This window comes from Adiantum capillus-veneris, chromosome 25, assembly GCF_014529385.1.
Source record: "Adiantum capillus-veneris isolate H3 chromosome 25, ASM1452938v2, whole genome shotgun sequence".
In the NCBI taxonomy this organism is placed as follows: domain Eukaryota; kingdom Viridiplantae; phylum Streptophyta; class Polypodiopsida; order Polypodiales; family Pteridaceae; genus Adiantum; species Adiantum capillus-veneris.
In genome coordinates, this window is record NC_140955.1 from 25,284,028 (window position 1) to 25,303,624 (window position 19,597).

The following is a 19,597-nucleotide window of genomic DNA, read 5'->3' on the forward strand; positions in this document are numbered from 1 at the left end:
GGATAGTATTAAGAACAGAATTATACACCAATCCTTGAGCTCAGACCGAGCCTTGAGGGTCAAAGGATTACAAGTTATCTGCTTGGCAGAGAAACCACTCCTACTCCTCGGCTTTACTTATTACAAGAAGTTATGTATTGTTCTAGACCAGTCTTCTGAGGTCTATTTGCATCCGATCATGTGGATCATCAATCCTCTCTCTTGCGTGATTTCACAAAATCTTGCCACAACTAGATCCCCCTCAAACACACGGTGGTTCCTTGCTTGCCAAATATGGTGCAAGAAGTAGTACCTGATTATTTGAGTGCAGACGAGAAGAGCGGGACTTCCCATCCTTTTACTACCAAAGAACAAATCATTCTTGAAGAACTTAATTTGCCATGTCCTTTGAATCCACTTGCATATTTTCCTAGCCATGCCCCGATTGCCTGGCATTCCATGAAAAGGTGGGCTAGGTCTTCACTGGCTATTCTGCACCCCGAGCAATGATCGGACCCGATGCCTCTTTCTTGTATCTTTATGCCCGACATAGCACCCCACATCACTTTCCATAGAAATATCTTCATATACTTAGGCCATCTTGGCTTCCAGATGTTCTCCATGACTCCCTCCCACCGTTTTTCCGTCCAATGCCTCTTCAATAATTTGTTGAGGGGGCTACACCAATTAGCCTCGTGCATTAATGCATGGTAAATGCCTTTAGAGTGTGGTTTCCAAAAGAGGCTACTCCCGGGCCAACTCCAAGCGTCCCATTCAAAGTTGGATTCACAAATTGGCATCACCACCTTACCAAGCTCTTTAATCACCTTATAGACTAGTAAGATCTCAAAGCCATCCAGTTGAAATTGGATGGCTAAAGAGTCAGCAGTTTTCCAGCACTTCTTGTTGCCATCCCAGAATTGCTCTAGTCGAACGAGCCCCTTATTATTCACCTTCCTGGCCATTTCTATCCAGTATGGGCTTTGTGGCGGCCCCAATAATTTAGAGAGCCAAGGGGACCAGTGCAATATGGAGTTCTTAAAGTTTCGGGTAAAGTTAATTCACCTATGTCTATAGGTTTTCTACTTTTTTCACTCGAGACAATAGAAGAAAACCTACTTACTTCAATAGTGTTGGAATTAGGGTTGCAGAGAAACGTACAGAGCTTGGAGAAGACGAAGGAAGCTCAAGGCACACAATAGAGAGTGTGTTCTTAGTATGCAATGGAAAGATAGATAGCCCTGGAGTGATGGGCATATATATGATGCTCGGGGGAAAAAACCTCCTAAAGAGGGAAAAAATGCCCTGGCGGTCCTAGTGTGTTCACACACATCACTACCACATGTATATGGTAACAAATCCCCTCTGGAGTGATGCGGTGAATGAGAGCTGGCACATGAGTAAAGGGAAGTGCCATGCCCTGAGGACACGATCAGTCCACAAAGGGGAGTAAGCCCAAAGCTTTGCAAAAAGCTTCAAGCTTCTCACGAGACAATGCCTTTGTGAAAAGATCTGCAAGGTTGTCCTGTGTTGGCACATAAGCCAAGCTGATCTCTCCTGTTGAGAGCCTCTCCCTAACATAGTTGTAATGCACCTCAATGTGCTTTGTGCGAGCATGAAAAACTGGGTTCCTCGCAACTGCCAATGCACTTTGACTGTCAGTGTAGATAGTGTTGGCAATGTCCTATCCAACACCCAAATCAGCCATAAGGTGTCTGAGCCATACACACTCAACCGTAGCTATGAAGACTGCCCTGTACTCAGCCTCACAACTCGAAGTGGCCTCAGTAGGTTGCTTCTTGCTCAACCATGATATACATGAACTGCCAAACATGATATACATGAACTGCCAATCATGAAAACAAAAACCACTTGTGGACACTCGCATGTCAATCCGAAAAAGCATGTAAGTCAGGTGGCAATGATCCCCCCTTGGGATAAAACAAGCCAAGATGTAAAGTGCCACTAAGGTAGCGGAAAATCCTCTTCATAGCCTGCCAATGCTTAGACCCTGGCTATGCATAAATCTGCTGACCTGTGAGACTGGCAAACTGAATATCTGGCCTCGTGTTGCATACATAAATGAGGCAGCCAATAGCAGTTTGGTAAAGAGTGACATCAGCAGGATCACCAGCATCATGTAGACTCAACTTCAAACCTGTTTCCATGGGAGTGGCAATAGGTTTGCAATCCTCAAGTCCAAACTTGCATAGCAATGTCTCTATGTAACTTTTCTAACACAAGGCAATACCACCATCACATTGCTTAAACTGTATACCTAAGTAATGATGCAACAACCCCAAATCTTTCATCTTGAAAGTAGCATTCAAATCAGCCTTAAATTCAGCAATATGTCTCTCATTTGGTCCAGTGATTAGCAAATCATCGACATAAAGAACCACAATGAGAAGTACATCACCCTCACACTTTACATACAATGTGCTTTCTGTTGGACTGTTACAAAAGCCTCGTTTAACCAAATGAGTGTCAGATTTCTCATACCAAGCACGAGGAGATTGCTTCAACCCATACAAAGCCTTCTTACTTCTGCACACTTTGTCCTCTTGTCCTTTTATGACAAAACCGCGAGGCTGTGTTACATAAACTTCCTCAAATATGTCACCATTCAAGAAAGCAGTAACAATGTCTGATTGATGTACATCCCAACCAAAATGAGCTTCCAATGCACATAGAAAATGCACGATAGTCATATGACAAGTGGGAGCAAAAGTCTCTTCATAATCTATGCCTTTTTGCTGTGCATAACCCTTTGCAACAAGTCGAGCCTTATGGCGATCGATCTCACCATCCGGCTTGCGTTTCAATTTGTAAACCCACTTCATACCCATGGCCTTTTTGCCAGGAGGCAAATCACATAAAGTCCATGTGTCATTTTCTATAAATGCATCATATTCTGATTGCATGGTAGTGATCCAATTTTTTGAATTATGTGCTTCATCAAAAGATAGAGGCTCCTCAACATCATGTAAGCTAGACACAGTCAAAGCATAAAAATATGATGCATAAGATGCATGGCGAGATCCTGAACGAGTACGACTAGACAAAGGTGCATCCAATTTACTGTCAGGCAAAGTGTGCACCAGCCATTTTGTCATACCTCTAGCTTGCTCATTTTCAACCCTTTCCTCATCAAGTACATCATGTACATCTACATCAGTAATAGGCTTATCTATAACATTTCCAGAAACCCCCATAGGCTGTACATTTGCCTCATTGGAACTTACATTCGTATGTCCACCACCGAAAAGAGGCGACAAAGTGTCATAAATGTCCTGTGAGCTTACATTACTGTCTTTAGTACATGACAGCAAGGGCTGAACAGAATCTTCCACAAACACTACATCCCGTGAAACCAGAATATGCTTTGTTTGCGGATGATATAACTTGTCACCTTTTCTTTCAGCACTATAACCAACAAAAATACATTTGATAGCCTTATCATCCAATTTCTGCGCTGTGTTTGTGGCACCAAAGCATATGCCAAACAGCCAAAAACACGCATGTGCTCAATAGAAGGCCACACATGTGAATTTGCAGCAACTGACAAGCATGCATCAAGGACAGCAGGATTGTAAGTGCACTCTCCGCTAAAAGCCCATTCTGCATCAACATCAGTATCACAGTCTCCTTTCACAGAAGACTCAACAATGGCTGCATTTGTAGTGGAACCAGCATTTGCAGTGGAACCATCCTCTTTCTTCTTAGCCTCTTTGGCCTTCAACTTAGGACACAACTTGATCAAGTGATCATTAGCTTTACAATAATGGCAACGCATCTTCTTTTTGCCCTTATCACCAGAATTTCCAGACGAATTGCTGCCAACAGAATCATTAGGAACAGAATTTTTCCCACTCGCAATAGAACCATAAGAAGTGGCTGCATTGTTGTTACCACCCTTTCTTTGAGAAGCAATAAAAGCCTATTCAACTGCACGCTGCCTAGTCTTTTTCTTTTGTGGAAAGTGACTCTTGCAACAACAATGTGCATAATGCATCAAACTTGACAACTTCAGGATTTCCTTGGGTCATAAGTCTCGAAGTACTAGCAAAAGTCTGGTAAGAATCTGGTAAGGCATCAAGAATAGTCTGCACAAGGGAACTGTCTGAAATGACTTCACCTACAGAAATAAGTTGCTCATTGATATCCTTGACACCAGTAAGAAAAGTGTCCATATCATCTTCCTCATGCATAATCTTCGACTCCAGCTCTTTACGCAGCAAAGCAATTTTAACCTCATTGCGGCTTGCATTAAGACCTGCTAGAATATCCCAAGCCTGTTTTGCAGATTTTGTTGAACGAATGTGAGGAACAATGGTGCACTTCACAGACAACGCAATCAATGCATGAGCCTGCGCATCCTTTACATCCCAACGAGCTTGTTCTATTGTAGGCAAAACAACTCTAATAGCAACAATCCTTGCAACAAGACCTGCAACATCCTCAACATCGCCTACATCCTCAGAACCAGGACGTACATCAATGCCCTGCACAATGTTCCAGATGCCCTTTGACACAAGAACATGTTGCATCATATAAGCCCACATAGGGTAGTTGTCCCCATCCAACCTATCCTCAACAGCAAACATCTTGAACACATTTGTGTTGTTGTCAGCCATGGTAAATGTTGCACCTGAGGTGAAAACTTCCCAAAAATAGGAGAAACGGAGCGGGAACAACACGTGCTATATAGCACAAACTGTAGAAGACTATGAGGCACCTGTTATGCATAAAATGGCACTGATAGAAATTTTGCACAAAATGACAAAATAGCCTGTGCAGTATTGCCTATAGTGGAAACGGAGGCCAAAATGAGCCCGAATCAGAAATCTGAGCAGACTAAGCTCAACTAGCTATCCCGAAGTTTTTGTCGACTTGCGAACGCTTGGCAAAGCTCACTAAAATCGGAGAAAGTGAGCAGGCGTGTGCTGGAGCAGCTGGCGACTAAGCCCAGAAGGACGCAACCTACTCTTATACCAATTGTTGGAATTAGGGTTGCAAAGAAACACACACAGCTTGGAGAAGACGAAGGAAGCTCAAGGCACACAATAGAGAGTGTGTTTCTTAGTATGCAATGGAAAGATAGATAGCCCTAGAGTGATGGGCGTATATATGATGCTCGGAGGAAAAAACCTCCTAAAGAGGGAAAAAATGCCCCGGCGGTCCTAGTGTGTTCACACACATCACTACCACATGTATATGGTAACAAATAGTTGTAGGTTTTATAAGACTAAAAACCAAGGTTTTTTACGAGCACTACAGTTGAACTAGGAGCACACCAAGGCACTCCTCGAGGCGGCCCCCCATGCACCCTCATGATTAAATGGCACGGGGTATATAGTCATGATGACCCCTCACCCTTGAGATTGACTATTGAGGGTTGCGATCTCGAGGAGATCGGACGGTGATCAAGAATCAAGCAACGAGTGCAGGGATCCGAATTCGGACGAGCGATGTGGTAGCCCGATGGGTTAATCAGGCATGCGTATGCATTTCACTGAAATGTGTCATGTCTGTGTTCACATTTATTTATACTTGTTTAAGTTTACACAATGGATGTCCAAGTTTACAAAATGTTTCCGAGTTTACTTTTTAAAAATCTACGACATCCGCCCTCTCTGCTTTTGTACGTTCACTTCTCTTCCGTGGATCCCATGGTTAAGGGGTCATTTAAGACCCCGTGGTCTTTAGACCTGAGACGCACCCACCTACCTACAGGATGATTGAGCGTCCCTCTCTTCCTCTCCTTCAAATTTCTCACCCAAAATATTACCCACAAAGTCATCGGTCAACTTTCCACTGTCAAATGTATTGTAAAAGTCCACAACATCACACAAAAACAAGAATTTTTCCTAGTCCTTGAAGCAATCCCAAGAGACCTCAAAGCATTTTTTTGGGAAATTTCTCAATTGGAAAAGGCTCATTTTCCTATTTCTAAAGTTTCCAAGCGGCATGTAGAAATTTCAACCGAGTTCTACACTTTTACCTTGGTTAAGAGTAGAACTTTTCCTTTTGTATGCCTTTTGACCTAGCATATTTCCCTTCAACAATGCAACAAAATGTTTTTAGCATAATAGTAATACAATCCTAAGGCCATTCACTATCCAGTCACTTGACTTTACATCTAGAAACTATTTGAACAAATTATTGACAAACTTTAAAGGCTCCAACACTCTAAATACAACGAGATCAAGATATAGATCATTGGAATTGGAGTTGATCTCTTTAGATAGTTGATTCTAGTGTTTGAGTTTATAGCTACTGGTGATTCATTAGTTCAATCAATAGAACTGGAGGAAAAATAGAAACTGAGCTAGAACAATTATATGAACTGGAATACATCTACTGAGAATTAGACAAGCTGAATGACTGGATTCATATTAAGATTCAAATTCAGATTTAGATTCAGAGGAAATGGATACAAATCATATCTGGATGAAGTGTACTTGACTACTGTATTAGAAATTACAGAGTAAGAGTACAAGTGGAATAATGTAGCCTAGGAACAGCTTCAGGACTACAATCACACACTAAGAGGAGGAAGTTAAAGGATGAAACAAACCAAAAGTACAGCCAACAATTGCCAACCCGATTACAATGTAATGGGTCCTATTTATCACTCTTTGGAGTTACTATGGTAATCGTCATGGTAATTACTGAATGGTCCGCTGCTCAGCTTTCCAAGAGCTGGTTCCCACCTAGTGAAACTGCCTCCGTCATCTACATCCTTCCCTCCTTTCTTGAATTTTGGTAAGACTACAAAATTTTTGAAAAAAAAATCCACTTTCTGATCCTTCTGAAACATGGGTTTATGCCATACTTCATGCTTTGTTGAGTGCTTGACACCCCCTATAGTTGTAATTCCATGGGTGTTAGCCAAAGAGATGTCCACACCTAGCTGAGAAAAATCCATCGTCTAATTCTGAGACGGCTGGAAAATTCCTTCATCAAATACCAAGATGGAACTACACAGTATCCTTCCACTGAACCCGCTTCCTTTTGCCCTTAGGTCTGGATGGTGTCTCCGAACTCCTAGTGCCAGCATTGTCCTTCTGAATGAGTCTGTAAATGGCCTCATGCTCAAGCTGATCCCGCCTCTCTGTGGTCATTTCTACTTCATGAGGCGTGAGAGGATGATAAGTTTTGGTGTCGGGATCATAGAGTGTGCGTTTGCCTTTTGTGAGATGCGAGGCTGTATGGATCCATTCTTCTGGAAGAGGCTGATTAGTTCTGATCCTAGCTTCAAAAATCTCCTTGTATTGGGGTCCTAGACCTGGTTTAGCCGTAATGTCCTTTTCAGGTACTTTAGAGGACTCAACAGTGAGTTGCAGCAGTTGGTTGGTGATCTTAGTGAGACCTCTGAGCTGAATTTTCCACTGTGCCATACACAATTTGATCCTCCGCACCTCATCTCTCAGCTCTTGAAAATCATTCAGTTGGAGAGCGTCATTGAAAAGTGTTTGCCAGGTCTTCCATTCTACAATCGGTCGCTCATACCAATCTTGAAGATCATCAGTAATCTTGAAGTATGTGAGCCGATCTACTCGTTCTGTGTGTTGAGGATAGAGTGCTGGAAAAAATCTTGGCAACTCTGCCTCTCTTGTTGATAAAGCATACAGGAGAACTGGGAAATTAGGCACAAATTCTAAGAAATTAAGGACAGCCTGGTTCTCTTGCTGCATCATCTTTCTGGTTACCTTAACCAACTGAAACAATCACCGGAGAGCAGTTGCCTGTTCTCCTACTGACATTTGAATTTGAGATCCCTTGCTGCTGGCAGTCTTATCTTCAAGAATAGCTCGCACCCTTTGATCCAGAACTCCCCTAGCGATCTGCATTTGCACTAAGACCTCTTTTAATTGACTCCTGACATCCTTCATGCATCTATATGTTGGCTTGTTCTTGAGCAGAAGTTCTAATTCCATAGCTTGGGAACGAGAATCTGCAGTAGAATATCGTTGCCAATGTGGATTAGACACTCTCTCTTTAGCAGTCAGTATCCATTCATGCACCCTTTCTAACATTTGTATTGTATTGGGATGCTCAGGCAGTTGACAGACCTCCTGATCATGGAAAGCAGCTGATTTTCAATGCTCAACCATTTCCCTGGCGCCGACATACAGTCGCTGAAATCGCTCTAGATCAGAGATAAGATCATCATCCTCCAAATGCCACCTGGTTATAGGAGCCTGCTGATGTCTTAATTTCTTATTCATCGTGATGAGCTGTAATGAATGTTGCTCATCACCTGCTAAACCCTCAGTCCCACAGCTTTGCCTTTCCCTTTAGCATCCCTACTATGTTGTGACCGGTGTGCTATTGATTTTCCAGTGTTGCTGGGTTGTTGCTTTCCCAGCTGCTGATCACTCGACTGCTGCCCTTCAGGCTGGTCTGGTTGGTTTGCCTGAGACTTCATTTCCTCCTATTGTCCCTGCACGACCAGTATCAGTTTCTGAAGGTGGAGATGGAGGAGAGTCATCAGCATCATCATTATGCTCTTCTTCTAGTTTATCCTCATTCTCTACTTCTTCTTCCTCCTTATCATCATCCTTCTGGTGTTCAAAATAATGAAGGATAGCTTGATTTTCCAGAGCACTGTTATATTCAAAAAATTTATCTTGCAAATCACTCTACATGGTCTCCATAAGAGCCCTCAAGTTATCCATGTCAAAAACAAAATTCCCTTCTGGATTCAAGATCTCGGCCAGATTATTATAGATATACCTTTTTGTTAATGTGGCCTTTAGAGCAGTGTGGCTTGTCAGTAAGGAATTGAACTCAACTCTCTTCATTCTAAGCATAGTTTCAAACCTATCAGTAGTTCTTTCGGCTTTTGCCTTTTCTTCCCGTGTGGTCCGTATCTCAGACTCCACTTTGTCAAGCTTACTTTGTAACTACTGAATAGTCCTAGCTGACTGAGCTTCAAGGATACTATGGCATAGGTTTTGGGCTGCTTTCCCTTGCTCCAGCTTTTCAATATGCTCCTCAACCTCCCTTGGTTCATTCTTTACCTTAGTTAGTTCATCTTCTGACCCTGCAGTATCCAGCATTTGTCCCATGCAATTGACAATAGTGTTCCATGATGACTGAATAAGCACATAACAACCATCCTTAACTGTTGCTGGATTAGAGTCAGTTGGCTCATAGACCATGACAAGAGCTAGGTAGGGTAATGCAAAATGATCAAATCTTTGCAAAATTAGGCGTCCCTTGAGTGGATAAGTCTGCATCTGTTGTAACCTATCTTTCTTTGTCAATAGTAGGGCTGCTTCACTGTATGGGACAGAAACTCTCCCAAGTGGACTTGGAGATGTTGGTCCTTTGCCCTTATCAGTCTGGTCTACTGGCTGATCAAGACTGGCCCTTTCTGATTCGTCTTGTCGAGTACTGGTGGTTGCTGAAATTTGGCCTGCTGGCTGGTTAACTCCACTAGTGGTTTGGACAATATGTTGTTCAGTCTGGCTAGCTGAAGTCTTTTCAGTAGACACTGGTTTGATTTTACTTTCTAGCTGCTTCAAGAGAGCTGTGATTTTGGTCAGTGTCGTCCTTGGCCTCTTTGAACTGCCAGCTTCCTCTTGTATAGCCTTTCTCTTTTGTCCAGTGGGAACTAACTGGCTTTCTAGGGCTTCTTCATCAGATGATAATTCCAGATTTTGGGATACTGGGAATGGCTTCTTGCTCCAAACCATTCTTATCTGATCATGGGCGTCTCGAGAAGTCACCCAGTACAGAAACTGCCAAACATACAAAGCCTTGAATACACTTTGAGACTTCAACTTGGCAATTTGTTGAAGTACATTATGTGACAATATCTGACAGAGGTTGATATCAACTTTAGAATCCAATCTCTTTGCTAAAAGCATAGCAAAGAGTCTCTCTGACACATATGTCAGATTATTTTTTAGGCTCACAGCTTCAGCCACAAATCGGTAAGCAGCAATAACGTCCAGACCTGCTACTGGAATCCCTTGCACACTGGCTTTTCGTCTCCTTTTGGCACCGTCATCTTCCTTTAAAGCTGCATTGATCTGCTCTGCGGTTTCCACAGATGGCTCATTTGGCAATTGGAAAGCAAAAGCAATGTTCTCTGGAGTAACTGTCACTTTTTTGCCATAGACCACGGCACTTTTATCTTCAACATTAAAAGAATCCAGAACTTGCCTTATGATGGTTGTGTCAAACTCAATCCTTGTGGTTTGCAGAACCACGCAAATCCCATGGTTGGATTAAATCCTTGGCTTGCTCAGTAAACACATAACGTTGAATCTTACTATGCGGAATGAGTGGAAGAGCTGCCTTTGCAGCAGTAATAAGGGCTTGACTTTCGTCGATAGTCTCCTGCATCTTCTCCGACATTTTCTTCCTACCCATAAACCTTGAGGACGATGAAGCAGTAGACGCAGAAGAAGATGACTTACTTGATTCATCAAACCCGTATCCAGGTGTGGCTGGCAAGGATAAGCGACAATCCACAGTCTCCTCAGAAGAAGAGGTTTGTGGCTGCAGTGAGGAAGTTTCAGAGCTTGGCGATGGGGAATGGACAAGAAGGTAAGTGTCGTGCAGGAGATTTTTGAGAAAAAATGCTTACTCGCCTTACTATTATACGCGTTCGCGCCATGAAAGCTCCACCACTTACCATTCCTAGAGTTCTGTGCACCGCAAGTGACGTGGCAGACATGCATTGGACAAGAATTTCACTCATCTTTGAAATGATTACTACTGATATTCCATCTGATTGTTGGTCCCCCAAAAATTGATATTGGTGTCCACACTTTTCTGGTTCTAGTCTGGACAGGGTTTTATCACACCGGTCCTGTTCTGGCTTTTTGACTATTTCTGAAACTGGTTGTACATAGAAAAGACCTAAAATAGCTGATCCCGGATTTGCTTGGTCTTCAACTCACAGACCATCAATGCTCGTTCCCCTGGCTTCTGAATAATAGAGCTTGATTTTAGCTCCATTATATACCCCTGGCAACAACAATCCAAACAGATCTTTCAGTTGTACCGTGCCATTTGAGAACACCCAATCAACTTCAAATGGTCCTACCCAGGCTACCTTTAAGTTTGGTTTCTTAGCACCTAATTTGGACTGATATAATATAACCAGATCGCCTTTTTAAAACTCTCGAACCTAAATTCGTCTATCATGCCAGTGTTTCCTTCTTTGCTAAACAATTTCTTGTTCCAACATAGCCCTCTGTCTCAAATCATCTAATTGGGTTAGCTTTTCTAGTCTGTTCTTCAGATTGTGATTAAAATTTAAACCATACTCTTCAGCCATTCTGAGACTGGGTATAACAAATTCCATAGGGACAATAGCTTCAGTGCCATGCACCATTCTGAATGGTGTTAACCCCGTAGCAACCTTATAAGCTGTTCTATATGCCCATAGAGCACTCTGAAGCTTCAAGGTCCACTGTTTTGGCTTTTTCTGCACAATCTTGGTGAGGATAGTCTTAATGGTCTTGCTGCTGCTTTTGGCCTGCCCATTGCATCTCGGATAATATGGTGTGGATTTTCGATGCTCGATTGAAAGCATATCCATGAGGATATCCATAGTGTCATTTATGAAGTGTGTCCCTTGGTCTAACACAATCTCTACAAGACATCCATAGCGGCATACAATATTCTCAAATAAAAACCTTGCAGTAGATTTTATTGTATTGTCAGAAAGAGCCTTAGCTTCTACCCACTTGGTTACATAACAGGTAGCCATGAAGATATACCTATTCTTCCTAGGAGTAACCTTCTTGAAAGGTCCCATAAAATCCAAACCCCATTTCATGAAAACACCCAATGGATGTACTGGTGTTAAAGGAGTCATGTCTGTTGTTGTGGGTCTACCCATTCTTTGGCATATGTCATAGGTTTTGCAAAAGCTTCTGACATCAGATATCAATGTTTGCCACCATAACCCAGTCTGCAAAATCTTCTTGAAATTAATGTCAGTAGAAAGTGTCAGTAGAAAAGTGTCCACCAGATTCCCCATTATGTGCTTCTGAAATAACTTGCAGTCTGCCCTCCATAGGCACACATCGACGAAGAATCCCATCGACACCCAATCTGTAGAGTGAGCCACCAATAATGGTAAATTTTAAACTTTTAATAACCAGAGCCTTCTTCTGATTCTGTTTCCAATCATCTGGGAATCCACCCTACGAAAGAAACTGATATACTTCATATAATTCAGGATCAATTGATTCCGCCTCTTCCAGCTGAAATAATTTAGCATCCACTGGTTCGTCTCTTAAAGATGCTTCAAAGTATCCCCCCGTACTCCTAGACAGAAAATCAGCACCACAGCGGTTTTTGCCAGGTCTATGGAAAATTTGAAATTCAAATGCCATAAGGAACATCATCCACCTTATTAGCCTGCCTTGAATAATAACTTTACTAATCAAGAATAATAGGGCTTGATGATCCACATAGAAATGAAACAATTTGCTTAGCAAATAATTCCGGAATTTCGTAGCATTGAAAACCATCCCTAAAGCATCTCTTTTAGTAGTTGTATATCCTTGTTCAGCCTGGGTGAATCTGCGACTAGCAAAGTATACAAGAAAATCAGCTCTTCCATCTGGCTGAGCTAGTATCGGTCCCATTGCCAGTCCCGAAGCATCCACATGTACATGGAAGATGACATCCCAATTTGGTTGGCAAAAAACTGGTTTACTGATGATGGCACTCTTTAAGTTCTGGAAACTTTCCTCACAATCAGCAGTCCAATTGAACTTGCTGGTTTTCTTTGTAAGCTCAAACAATGGTAATGCTTGAGAAGCAAACTTATGCACAAACCTTCTGTAAAAATTAATATATCCCAGAAAAGAACTTATTTCTGATGCATTCCTAGGCGCCTTGGCCTCTTGGACACACTGGATTTTGTCATTGGACATTTCTATTCCATTTCTGGACACCACATGTCCCAGTAGCTGTCCTTTCCAGACTAAGAAAACAGATTTGAATGATTTAGAAAAATCCGCTTCTCCTGACAGCGCTTAAAAACCATCTCCAGGAATAGTAAATTCTTTTTCTCTGTGGAATATACAGTGAATGCATCCATGAATATGGCGAGGAATTGATGAAGAAATTAACTAAAAATTTTCATCATACATCTTCGAAAAGTTTTCGGTGCATTGCAAAGGCCAAATGGCATTACCAAATACATAAATGCTCCCCACTCCGTGATGAAAGTGGTCTTTTCCCTATCTTCAGGAGCAATTTGTAAATGGTTATAGCCACTATATCTATCCAAAAAGCTATACATCTCATACCCTGCAATCTCATCAAGTAGCATATTTGTGAAGGGTAATGGGAATGGATCCTTAATGGTTTAAGCATTCAGTTTCCTATAATCTAAACGTACTCTCATCTTCCCATTCTTCTTAGGCTCAACCACAATAGGAAACAACCAATCACTACTTGCTACTTCAGTAATGAACCCAGCTTTCAAGAGGTTTTCAATCTCCTCTTTGACCTTCTTAGCATAATTCGGATTCATTTGATAGCGCTGCAGTCGTACTGGCGTGGCATCGGTTTTCAGTGGTATTCTGTGTTGTGGCAGACCTCTGGATCCACCCCTTTCAGATTAGTATGCTCCCATGCGAACACATATTTATAGTGTTGGAACATATGTCGTGCCCTCTCTTTCATCGTAGGATTCAGATGTTTATTTAACTTGATCATTCTAGGGTTTTCTTCAGACCCCAAATTCCATTTCTCTATCTCTTGATCATCTGGAAGCAGCCAGTTAGGCCCTCCACCGTTTCTCTTGGTTGACTCCTCAGCATAATCCCAGGACGATCCTCTGAGCTCAGAATTATCATTTTGATTTCCAGTAGCTACTCCAGAGCATACTGATTCTGTTGGTGTGCTGAACTCAACCAGTTCTTCTGGTCTTCCAGTTAATCTCACTAAACGTTCTCCTGAATTCAGTTCAGTGAACTGTTTTGGAAATTGTTTCTTTTGTTTTTCAGCTTCATCTTTGTTTATTAAGATTGTATTGAGATCTATCTCTGTTAATGGAAAAATATTCATAGCTGCCAACATTTTCTCAATTTTCTTCACCTTGTACTTCTGGTAGAGCTCCTTGGGTCGCAGTTCCTTTCTCCAACTTTTGGTGTTATTCGTCTAAATCTGGATTCTCCTACTGGCCCCCTATATTGTCAAAATCTGATTAGCATAGTCATGAATAGCCTGTGTCGTTTGCAGCCATGGGCATCCCAGTAGCATCCCATAGGCTCCTTGCACATCCAGTACTAGGAAACTGGCTTGGAACTTTGCTTTGCCCACTCGTATTTGCATATTCTCTACCATTCCAGTTGCCTACACCACTCTATGATCCGCCATTCGGACTTTGAAAGGTGTTGGTTTTAGGTTAGTAATTCCGATCCTTTGCTAAAGATGTACTCTCAAAATATTTACCCCTGCTCCTCCATCTAGTATAACGGTTGAGAGTGGTTCCCACTGTCTCCTCACTTTGTAGTCCACCTGAATCAATGGCACTTCATCATCTCTGACAGCTGTCAAGTCGACTGATTTGGCCTCCGCCTTAGCCTTCATTTGTTGCCTGATGAATTTCGTTGCTTCAGGTAGAGTTCTTCTAATGTCCTCTAACTCCATAGTGAGTTTTTGAATTCTGTCACAAATCTTGACATGAATTTCCTCTTTCTCATGCTCAGAGTTGCCGTTAGAACTTGAAGAACTAGTATTATCTTCACAATACCATTCCTTTGGTCAGTGCTTCCAGCTCTTTTAGCAGTTCCCAACTCTTCCATCAACCCTTGTACTGCAGCCAACCTGGTCTCAGGCATCCCAGTCTTTAACTGATTTGGTTGTGCTATCTCAGACAACTGGGTAGGTATCTTATGAATGGCCCGCACATTAGAACTCTCTGGTTGCTATGGCAATTTCTTGGCCAAATCCTCAGTGATTTTTGCCGCTAGTGCTCTTTGCTCCTGCCATTCATTAACCACCTTTTCTTTACCCTTGGCCTTCCATACCTCTCTCTGCTGAGCCCATTTGCTACTTTCAGGATTGACTGGTTTTGCTGGTCTGTTTGGAATTTCCTCAATCACCACCCCTTTGCTTCATGTAACTGCTCGTACAGGAACTGGTTCTCGAACCTTCGTCCCGATATCTGCAGCACGACCTTAGCCTCGGCTGGTACCCGCTTGGTATCTACCGCGCCCTGCTCCAGTCCCACTTGCACCTGGTTTCTTCTCTTAAGAAACACTGGTAGTTTCTACTCTTACTAGTTCAGCATTGGTGAATGCTACCACTAATAAATATTTTCCCTTCTTAAAATGATGAATTCGAATACCGCAGTTGTTCCATAAATGGCCCTATGGCTTTGCAATAAGTACATTGTGGACATTCATTTGAAACATGGTCTTTAGATTTACACTTTGAACACCAGGTTTCCATTCTTCTTACCGGTTGTTTGGTCTGGCTAGTTTCAACAATTTGCCGAACTATCTCTTCAATCTTCCTAGACCAAGATCCTTTCTTAGTCTTGTCTTTGGTTCTTTCATCTGAACTACTTTCAGAGCTATTGGAGGCTCTACTGGACTCAGAATCTTCAGTAGAAGTACTGCTACTATTGGACCTCCTCTTCTTATGACTCTTTTCCTTCTTAGCTTGATGTTCAAGCTTCAGGGCCCGCTGCACCAAATCATTGAATTTCTTGGTTGGTGTTGGCACCTCTTGTTCCCTAAGCTTCTTACTATGAAATCCATTCAAAAACCATGCTCGTAGTCGCTTTTCGGATGGTGATTCCTGCAGTTGTCTAGTTAGCTCCTTGATTTTCTCAACATATCTTCTGACTGACAATTTTCCCTGCCTTATCTTATCCAACTCACAGAGTATATCCTCATCCCCTCTATTATCTGAATATTCCAGTCGAAAAGCTTTAAGCAGTTTATTATATGATTTGAGTTGACAAGCCGGGTAATGGTAGTACCATTTCCTTGCTGCCTCCTTTAAATGTTTGCGGAAAGTAGTCATCCCAATCATCTTCATCAATATTTTTTAACTCAGCATACTGCTCAAAGGCTTGGATATGAACATCCGGGTCCTCCTTCTTTTCCCCTTTGAACTTGGGAAAAGATATTTTCAATGAAGACGTGTAATCATGTCTATCAGCCTCATTTCTTCCTCTTCTCACCTTGGAATCCTGACTCTTTTTTGCAGCCTTCTTACAATAGTCTGTGTCTGCATCCCAATTAATTCCTACCTCCGTCTCAACTGCTGTCTCCTCTCTAGCTTTACTGCTGGAACTATGACGACTTCCTTTACTGCCTTTGGCACCTTTGTCTCCCTGTTTGGTCTGAGAACTCTTGGCCTTGCATTCTTCCCTTTCAGCTCTGTGTCGTCTGGACTGACTGGAATGCTGAGAGTCCGTGCCTCATCACCATGACTGTGCTCCTTCTGAGCCTCAGTGTCAGTTACTTGTTCATCCTTGGGATCAGAGTCTCTTTCTGACTCCTCAGGAATAGGGTCAACACGGTAGGATGGTTTCCGGCCACGACTAGGTTTGGGTGCCATTACTGCAACTGAAACTCAAACTGGGAGCGGAGTCTGTTGGTCAACGAGCAACAGCTCTAGCCACCGTGATCGCCAAAATGGAATTGGAGCTGATCTCTTTAGATAGCTGATTCCAGTGTTTGAATTTACAGCTACTGGTGATTCATTAGTTCAATCAGTAGAACTGGAGGAAAAATAGAAACTAAGCTAGAGCAGTTATATGAACTGGAATACATCTACTGAGAATTAGACAAGCTAAATGACTAGATTCAGATTCAGATTCGGATTCAGAGGAAATGGACACAAAGCATATCTGTCTGAAGTGTACTTGACTATTGTATTAGAAATTACAGAGTAAGAGTACAAGTGGAATAATGTAGCCTAGGAGCAGCTTCACGACTACAATCACACACTAGAAGTAGGAAGTTAAAGGATAAAACAAACCAAAAGTACAACCAACAATTGCCAACCCGATTACAATGTAATGGGTCCTATTTATAGCTCTTTGGAGTTACTGTGGTAACCATCATGGTAATTACTGAATGGTCCATTGTTCGACTTTCCAAGAGCTGGTTCCCACCTAGTGAAACTGCCTCCGCCATCTACAATCATCCATTAGAGGTGGGTATGTAAGATCCACAGAAAGAGATGATAGAAAAAAGATATTTTCATTCAAGTGAAGTAAAACATCATTGTGACAACAAAATGAGCCCCAACAAAACATTGAAGCCAAATAACAGCGTCAAAGCTATAAAGTCATACTAAGAAACATGGAGCGAGAGGGCTCATAATTCATGTGTCAAGGCTACAATGTGCTAGTGGCAAGGTAGAAGCAAAAGAGAGCATTAGCTAGCTCCATCCGCAAGTTCATACATCAAATTTTTCCATTCCATGGGGAGCAAAAAGATGGCGATGTGCACAAAACTGCCTCAAAGCAATAGAGTCGTATTGAGAATCATGGAGCAAGAGGATAGATAATTAGTTGCAAGGTAGAAGCAAAAGGAAGCCTTAGCTAACTCCATCCACAAGTTCATACATCAATTTTTTCTATTCCATGAGGAGCAAAAAGATGGATATTTGCAAGATTTTTCCACAACTCCATTGCATGAGAGAAATCCGTCACATCATCACCTTCAATATAAATGGTTAATAGTACATCCAAACTCTCTATTTCCATTCTATTGCGCCACTTTCTCTTGATCTTTGTTCTACTACTAAAGCCACGCTCACATACAACATTGAACCAAGGCAATTTGAGCAATCTTCAACATATTTGAGTACATATCTTTCCAATTGTCATCGTTTGCAACCAAAGAAACGACTTCACAAAGGCCCATTTTGGCAAAATCAATTGTAGCTTGACTTTTAAATTTTTTAAATTCATCTTTAAATGCATTTCCATCAATAAGAGGAGTAAACCTCTTCCCCTTTACAATCTTCTCTTCCCCATAGAAAGATGCAATTTCATAGCATTCCATAATTCCAAAATCCTTTAGCAGCTTCTCATGCATTGGATGTTGTGCAGGAACCAAATTTTGTATACATCTCATGATAGAATTATCCACAAATATTTTCTCTAAGCATTCACACAACTTTTGCGCATATTTGGATTGAAATTCCAATGCACGCACCAAATCACCTTCCTCAACATCACGGACAATGTTTTGACTGAAAAACATGTCACCTCGTGTAATGAAGAACGCAAGGCATGAAAAAATCCATTTTCTAATCCATAGTTTGGCATGATAGGATAGTCTCCCATACCTCTTTGAGATGCATTGAGGTCAACATTTCATTCCTCTAGATATTCATCTCTAATGCATGATATAGTGCTTTAGACAATCCCTTGTATTGCAGTGAAATCAACATAGTCCTTTTGGAAACACCTACTCAAGTCACTAATCTTTCTTAGAATGTCAGCAAGAAATGCAAATCATATATACATTCAAAGTTACTTAGCATGCCATACAAATCTTGCCTTTCCTGTGATAGGATGACGAGCAAAGCATCCAAAGATCTACATATCTTGGCCACACAAGCATGTCTACTTAACCATCGGATCTCAAAAATCCGTTGCATCTTCACTACCTCACAATCAAGCTCCTCTTGAATTTCTTCCAAATTATCCATTCTATTGGAACTACTTGCAAAATGATTGGCAATCAATGAATAGCAGTCAACCTAGGGTTAAATATCTTCAAGAGGGTTGCTACACCTTTCTTGCGGCCTACCATGGTTGAACACCCATCTGAACCAAAGGCAATTAACCTACTAGTGTCTATTTTGGCATTTGTTATCTCATGCATAAGAACGTCATAAATGCCTTTAGCAGTGCTATCATGAGTACGCACCATTCCATAAAAGGAAGTACAAGTCACACATCCTTGGTCTAAATAGGAAAAGTATACAATCATGTGGTCATGCAAAGAAATGTCAGTAGATTTATCTAATAACAAGCCAAACCAAGGACTTTTTCTCACTTTTGCTAAAGTCTCCTCTCTTATGGCATGTGTTATACAATAAATGATTTCGAACATGCCTTATCATCATTGTAAATAGCGGTGATGGATTGCACCCCCATGTCTCTCATTAGCTCAAGCAAGGATGGGTACAAGGAAAAAGACAAATTGTTCTTTACAATAAAAAAGGCCGCTTTAAACAAATTTAGCAAAGCATCTTCTTGTGTAACATGCATCTTTTTCAAACCGTCTTTCAATGCCCTCTTACCAAAGAGCTTTGCATCACGTGCATCATGATGGCATTGCGTATATGAATGTGATTTGAGATTGCTAGTTTTAAAGTTTTTGGATCCTTGCTTGGCATAAGCACTCTTAGAATGTGAGTAGTCCAAACAAAAACTACAAAAGAGTCTCACCTTCTTCTTGTCATATATGAGCCACTTGAATTTATGCAACCATTCATCTTGCCAAAGTGCCCTTCTTTCAACTTTTTTAGATGAAGAATTGGGTTCCTTATCTTCTTCCAACTCTTCATCCATCCCATCGTCCTCGCGTGACATGTCTTGTGTACTAACAATAGCACGTTTCTGTCTTAGTGTTCGTGTGACACTCCCAAA

At 41.6% G+C, this 19,597-nt stretch overlaps 1 pseudogene; it reads right to left on the bottom strand.

Moving 5' to 3' along the window:
• Positions 1–17,688: 17,688 nt before the first annotated feature.
• On the bottom strand, positions 17,689–18,651 carry LOC147424591 (uncharacterized; annotated as a pseudogene).
• Positions 18,652–19,597: the final 946 nt, after the last annotated feature.